Genomic DNA, 7,606 nt, shown 5'->3' with positions numbered 1-7,606 from the left:
AGACTCCCTGTGAGGTAGGTGGGGCTGAGAGAGCTCTCACAGAAGCTGCCCTTTAAAACAGCCCAATCCCATGGTTAGTCCAAAATGGCCATCTGAGGAGCCCCTGCTGGTGTCTATGTAAGCTAGTCTTCATGCTGTGTTAGATAGGGGGTACCATACCAATACCTAAAGAAAGTTTAAATAATATGAAATGTTAGAACAGTAATGCTTATTGCCTGGACAACCCTAGCAACAGCACAGGTTCCTTAGCAACTGCAATACTTAAGCACTCAATTAGCAATGCCTCCAACATGTGATTATTCCTCAGGAGCACCTATATCTCTGATTACTACCAGGCACAAGAAGTAACAACAAATGTACTTAAAATGCACCACTTTCTGAAATTGGAAGTGGAATGTATTTAAGAGCTGCCTGTTGGATTTTGCTATGAAGTTTGTATCTTTATTTATTTAGAATGGGAAAGTCTCTTGGCTCCACCTCCAAAGTCCCTAGATATTTCCTGAGTTGGACCTAGCAACTCTAGGAATACCCCCTAGGAAAGAAAGGATTAATGCACACCCACAGCCATATTGTAGCCATTATCCAAGCCAGAGTTGGACCTGGCAACCCTATTTCCATCTGGCCCTATAAGATCATCAGATTCAGGCAGGCTTGAGTTTTAAACAATGGTAGCTTCAGCTGCATCAGGGGAGGCCAGATAGTTTCACCTCAGCTAGGCTTCCCAATCCCCAGGTCCCAGTGGGGGATCCCCCATTTTTACAGACTTCTCCCCGCTCCCAGCCAGCTGGCCGGTGGGGGAAGCCCCGCCCCCCACAATCACCATGTCTTTTTAGAGCTCCTGCAGGTCTAGGGTTGTCAATCCCAGGTGGGGGCAGGGGATCCCCCGGTTTGGAGGCTCTCCCCCCGCTTCAGAGTCATCAGAAAGCGGGGGGGGGGAGGGAAATGTCTGCTGGGAACTCTATTATTCCCTATGGAGATTTATTCCCATAGAAAATCATGGAGAATCGATCCGCAGGTATCTGGGACTCTGGGGGGACTGTTTTTTGGGGTAGAGGCACCAAATTTTCAGTATAGCATCTAGTGCCTCTCCCCAAAATACCCCCCAAGTTTCAAAAAGATTGGACCAGGGGGTCTAATTCTATGAGCCCCAAAAGAAGGTGCCCCTATCATTCATTATTTCCTATGGAAGGAAGGAATTGAAAAGGTGTGCCGTCCCTTTAAATGTGAGGGCCAGAACTCCCTTTGGAATTCAATTATGCTTGTCACAGCCTTGATCTTGGCTCCACCCCTAATGTCTCCTGGATCCCCCCTAAAGTCTCCTGGATCCACCCCCAAAGTCCCCAGATATTTCTCGAATTGGACTTGGCAACCCTATGCAGGTCCGTTTTTAAAATATGTGCCTTTAAGGCTGAACAGGAAGCAGGAAAAAGGAAGGGCTTCGGATAACGGCCCCTCCCTTTGTTTTGCTTTTGTTTTGTTTGCAGGAACAAGACCCAGTAAGTATTTGTGTGTTAGAGAGAGGGAGGGGGCAGGGGATTCCCTGGTTTGGAGGCCCTCCCCCTGCTTTAGAAAGCGTGGGGGGGAGGGAAATGTCTACTAGGCACTCTATTATTCCCTGTGGAGAACGATTCCCATAGGGAATAATGGGGAATTGATCCGCGGGTATTGGGGCTCTGGGGGGGGCTATGTTTTGAGGTAGAGGCACCAAATTTTTAGTATAGCATCTAGTGCCTCTCCCCAAAATACCTCCCAAGTTTCAAAACAATTGGACCAGGGGTTCCAATTCTATGAGCCCCAAAAGATGGTGCCCCTATCCTTCATTATTTCCTAAGGAAGAAAGGCATTTAAAAAGGTGTGCTGTCCCTTTAAATGTGATGGCCAGAACTCCCTTGGAGTTCAATTATGCTTGTCACACCCTTGTTCCTGGCTCCACCCCAGTGTCTCCTGGCTCCACCCCCAAAGGCTCTACCCCAAAGTCCCCAGATATTTCTTGAATTGGACTTGGCAACCCTAACCTCAGCAGCTAATAAAACTGAAGCTTATTAAAAACAGGTCTATTTCATGGCTATGGTGAGAGACAATGGCTATCATTGCCTTCAGTTTGGTGAGGTCTTTGGTGAGTCACAGTTAAAACCCTGAAAGATATTAAAAACCTTTCTTTCTGTAAGGATCAGTGTATCATTTACATCAGGCTTTGGAGAGATTTCGTCCCATCCAGAAATGGCTTTGCCTTTTGTTAAAAAAAATTAATCAACCATTCATTGCAGTGTCTTCCTTTAATATCAGCTGACCTTTTGATAGCTTGAATTTTGTTTCAAAGCATATTGCTAACTTGTTCACTTAGACTTAATGCAGATATTTTTGCATTTATAGATGCAATATACCAGCAGAAGATGTTTCCCTGCTTTGACAAACTGTAATTTCAGTCCTCTTTGCAATATGGCCATTAGCTAAAGCTTCACCTTTCACCACATGAAATGGTGAGTTTATGTAGGTGCCCCAGAAGATGGTCTCTTCTTTGGAAGCTACTGAAGGAATTAAGCAGGTCACTGCCCTAAAAGCAATACTGCTAAAGAATGATTCGGCGGCACAGTGCATAATTTTTAAAAAATGAGATATGCGGCAATTCAAAGAAGCTTGAAAGTCTTACCCTTTGAGTAGAAAGCCCTTCCCCATAATCCCAAAAGTGTGCCCTCTCAATGTGGATAATCAGTTGTAAAGGATTCAGCACATGTTTAGAAGCATTTTTTTCTATTATTGCACTACAAGGGCTCTATCAGTTTAATGCGCTGAAAAACCCTTTGGAAATAATCCCATTCTCCCCTGCATGCATCCTCTGATTCTCTGCTCTTGCAAGCTTTTCATTGACCACTGACCTGTATGCTTAGTTTACTTCAAAGTCCCAAATTTTGTGCTTCTCTAATGTGGCTTTGGTAGAAAGTATACTAGGCTCTCCAACTGTCACTCACAACCCTTTGCTTATCTGTTGCTACAGAGTGGGTGGATAGCCAGAATTCAGAAAACTGAATGTGTCAGTAGACTTAGGAATTTGAATTCCAAGGTCAATGAACAACTTTTGTCAGATTCAATTTCTTCATCTTCCAAAGAACAATGTCTTGATATGAATTGTTGTAAAAGCTAGCAAATAGGAACTGGCAGTAAATATTTGGTTAAGTATACATGTGTGTGACATGAACAAATCCTAGAAAGAAAAGCAGATTCTGGGGCAAAGCTCAACTCTCAAAGCTCAACTGTTGCTCATATGAAGCCATGGAGACCAGCAGATGCTCTTAAATCATGTCTACGTAATGATTTTATATTGCCATGTGCACATTACGATTTTATATTTTATACAGCAGAAACTCATTTGCATATTAGGCCACACCCCCTGACATGACTGGAAGTGACATCACCCGTTCAGTAGCTTACTTTCCACATATTGACACAGAACAGTACAGTGCCATCAGCTGCATTTAATGGAGGTGTGTTCTCACACAGCCCCATGAGAGACCTTGCTTTGAGAACCCCCCCCCCCCAAAGATGGAAAGAGAGAGCCACATGTGGTGGAGCGGGCAGGGGCAGGCTCAGCAGCTCCTGGGAGGGGGTGTTCCGTGTCTCTTGCACTCTTTGCAAGCCCTTTGGAGGCTGGAGGCAGCAGAGAGAACGGAGCGCACAGTCTGGGAGTGTGCCTAGTGTCTTCCCTCTGCTGTAGAACTTTTGTTGAGCCAGAGCCCTGGCGAAGCCACTCAGAACTACATTCCCATGCGTTCCTGCTTTTAAAAAAAGCCCTGGTCTTGATAACTGTGTGAGAATAATACCCCTGTTTCCAGAACATCGTAGTCACCCGTTTGGTTGCAAGGGTGCCTGGAGACTCAACTCACACACATCTACCAAGAGAACGTGGGTTTTGTCTACCAGACTGGAAGGGACTTATGAGTACTAAGAGCCACAACGTTACAGCAGAGCTCCGTGTCTCTTGAGGAGGGCTGACCAGGAGAACAGATGGTTTCCAGTCCCTCCGCATGATCCCCATCTCGGCCATAGCAGTGGGAGAAGGTGCACTGCCAGGAACTGTCCAGGCAAGCAGTTTCCAGTCTTGACCATAGAATCCATCTTGGGAGGCTAACGCCACCAGCAGCTATCTTCCTGCAGTGCCAGACTCCATATCAGCGAAGCGGGAGGCTCACGTACTCAACAGATGTCACCTATGCATAAGACCATCAAGCTTATCTTAGGCATGGATCCTGTCAGACTGCCTAAGCCTTTGTCCAACGGAACTCAAGACAAAGACTGGTGCCAATAGAAGATCGAAGAGGAGGAAGAACATCTTCACCCAGAGCCAAGTTTCTTTGCATAGACCAGGTGTTACCTAGGTAGCAATTTGGCCACCTATTGTCAACTTTTTAGATAAGTTTGATAGACTTAAGTACCCCCCACCTTAATAATTTTACACATTCTTTCCCTTAATGGTTATCCTGGAGCCTCCCCCTTGGCCCATTGTTACCTGGAAGTCCAATCAGGTAACTAAGGCCAAGTCTGCTCATTGGCTAGCTATGAGCATCCAATCAGGGACCGCCAATTAACTGGCTATTGGCTACTGCATAAGTCCAACCCTTATGGTCACTGCAGAGTCTCCCCTTTTTCTGAGGTCATGTACCAACTGACCACCTGTCATCCGCCCCTGTACCTCCCATCCCCTAAGGGCTCAAGGTAGTCCTTATACCTGTGACCCAGCTCCCCACAGGTGTGCATCTAGCAGTACCCCAATTCCACTGTCTAGATACATCACCGATTCTTGGCCAGTTGAGGGTCCCTTCCCCCTAGTTCTCGTTCGTTGCCATTGGAGCCTTCCTTGGACTAAGATTGGTAATTATCACCCTGTTTGTCCATCCTTGTGTTATCTCTGAATTTCTCTCTATTTTTCTTAGGACTGTATGTATGTTTTATGAGTTTATTACCTTGTATGTGTGTCTATATTTTTCTACAATAAATTTTTAATTGTTTTACTTAATTAGTGTCCTTGGCAATTTTAAGCAATAATTTCTGGATGTGTATCCTGTATACATAGATTCAAGATCCTTTTTAAGCCAGGTTCCCACCTGTCAATTCCTCAACCTCGTTTTGAGGGCATGTTGGCTTATAACTGAATGATTTTCATTTCTTCCTTTCAAAAAACCCTTGGGATTGTAACTGACTAAGGTGCCACACATTTTTTATTAAGAATTCTTGATCTTCAGGATTAGATATATGATGGTTTCCTTGGGTGAAAATCACTACAAACTTAACAACAGCATATTTAAAAGGGTGAAGGTAGTCCCCTGTGCAAGCACTAGTTGTTTCCAACTCTGGGGTGACGTTGCTTTCACAATGTTTTCACGGCAGACTTTTTACGGGGTGGTTTGCATTGCCTTCCCCAGTCATCTACACTTTCCTCCCAGCAAGCTGGGTACTCATTTTATCGACCTCAGAAGGATGGAAGGCTGAGTCAACCTGAGCTGGCTACCTGAAACCAGCTTCCGCCAGGATTGAAACCAGCTTCCACCAGGATCAAACTCAGGTCATGAGCAGAGAGTTCAGACTGCAGTACTGCAGCTTTACCACTCTGTGCCACGGGGCTCTAACAGCATATTTAGATGCACCTTAATTTGCTATTCCAAAATGAGCTAGCTAAGAATACATTTTTAAATGTAATAGTAAATCAGTTAACCATATTCCAAGAAAATGATAAATCAGCTTATTCTAGAGTTTTGGCAAAGTTTTATGCATGTTATTAATATATTGCCATAGTTAATGTATTGTTATACCCTCCTGATTTCTCTTGTAGCAATAAGCATAGAGTTTATTTTTCTTTTGATCCCAGAGGAACAGAGTTTAACAATGCCATCCTAAAAGGTCTGCTCAGAATTGTACTCATGTCTATTGTGGACAGTGCCTTTGTAATATTTGCTTTATATGCAAATCCACAAGCAGCAAATAAGCAAAGAGAAATAGGCAAGGCCCCTGTACACCAAAGTGATTTACCTTAAACCCACAATCAGTTCCAAGCCTCTCTGTCTCTGACTCCTTCTCTTTACATTCAAACCCTGGAACTCACTCCAAACTATTCCCCACCAATTCTGAGGGATGTCAAATTCCATTGGCAGCAAGGGAGAATTTTGTATGCCATAAATCAGCACCCATTTAGACAATATCAGCATATAATTCTCTACCAGTAAGCAATTGGCCTACCAAAAGATGGTTTCTTTGGAAATAACTTATTTGTACATTTACATTAGATTTCTTAAGGTCGATTATGCATGGACATCTTACTGCAGATTTTCAAACAGTAAGCTTTTTTAAGCCTGGCTTCGAATTCTGTGCCCACTGTATGCAACATTTGTTCTCCACTGGTGTATTTATTCCGCAGCTACGATTAAAAAAAAAAAAAAACACCCTCACTTTTCTAAATTGGGGTGAACATTACTTGTGACGTCTGTGGTGTAGGGTTGCCATTCCCCAGGTGGGGAACAAAATACAAAAGGAGAAATCACATGAATAATGGGCAACCGAAAACCTCTAAAGGTATATGTGATCAAAATTATTAGGCTGTAATATCCATCCTATGTATCAAAAATATTTAATAAAAAATGTCTCTTCAAAATATCTCACATACGAATACATAGATCAGTTTCACAGTAAGACTGATATATCTTCAAATCCCATGAAAGGTAGATCGCTACAGGATTGCTGACTTGTAATTCCTGTTTCATTTACCAATTTCTTCAGGTTTGGGGCTTACTATAAAACTCAGAAATGAATCTGTACTCAGTTCTATTTCATTTCCAAGGTACCCCAAGGTCTCCACAACAATTCTATAGCCAGGAAAAAAGCTCCGTCAGGCTAGCTTTTTTGCATATAGCATATGCAACAATAACAACACAACACAATGTGTTTTGTATTCTAACAGGACCAAGTTGTATTAAAGCTATACTGCCTTTTCATGTGAGGAGCTACAGAATACAAAAAGTAGCTCTATTTAAATAAATCAGATCATTTCAATTTGATGTTATTTATTCTAAATATCAAATAGCATATGCAACAATAACACATTTGCTACTGATATTTCTGGATGTTACTCAAGCAAGCTGCCTTTATGTTGCAACAGATGTTACATGCTGTTTTTAAAGCGTAAAATAATTAAAAGGTGCTGCTGCCCCATCGTTCTTTAAACAATGTGCCATAGTTCTCCAGCTGTCAGAGGCAGTTCAAACACACCTTTTTATCGTCAGCTTTCTATGAAAGATGTATCTGATGTTTCCAGTCTTCTCAGTATTTACTTCTTGTGTATGTGCCTTTCCACTGAGGATCAAAGCAATATAAATGGGGTTCATTTTTTATGGCCCAAAGACTGCCTTTCTGGTCATCACTTCCAGGTGATGTCGAAGAAGAAGAAGGCTGCAGATTTATACCCCACCCTTCTCTCGGAATCAGAGACTTAGAGAGGTTTACAATCTCCTATTTCTTCTCCCCCCCACAACAGACACCCTGTGAGGTGGGTGAAGCTGAGTGGGCTCTCCCAGCAGCTGCATTTTCAAGGACAATTCCTGCGATAGCTATGGCTGACCCA

This window comes from Heteronotia binoei, chromosome 9 (genome assembly GCF_032191835.1).
Source record: "Heteronotia binoei isolate CCM8104 ecotype False Entrance Well chromosome 9, APGP_CSIRO_Hbin_v1, whole genome shotgun sequence".
Lineage (NCBI taxonomy): Eukaryota > Metazoa > Chordata > Lepidosauria > Squamata > Gekkonidae > Heteronotia > Heteronotia binoei.
The sequence above is the reverse complement of the archived record's forward strand: the minus strand, read 5'-3'. Positions refer to the sequence as shown.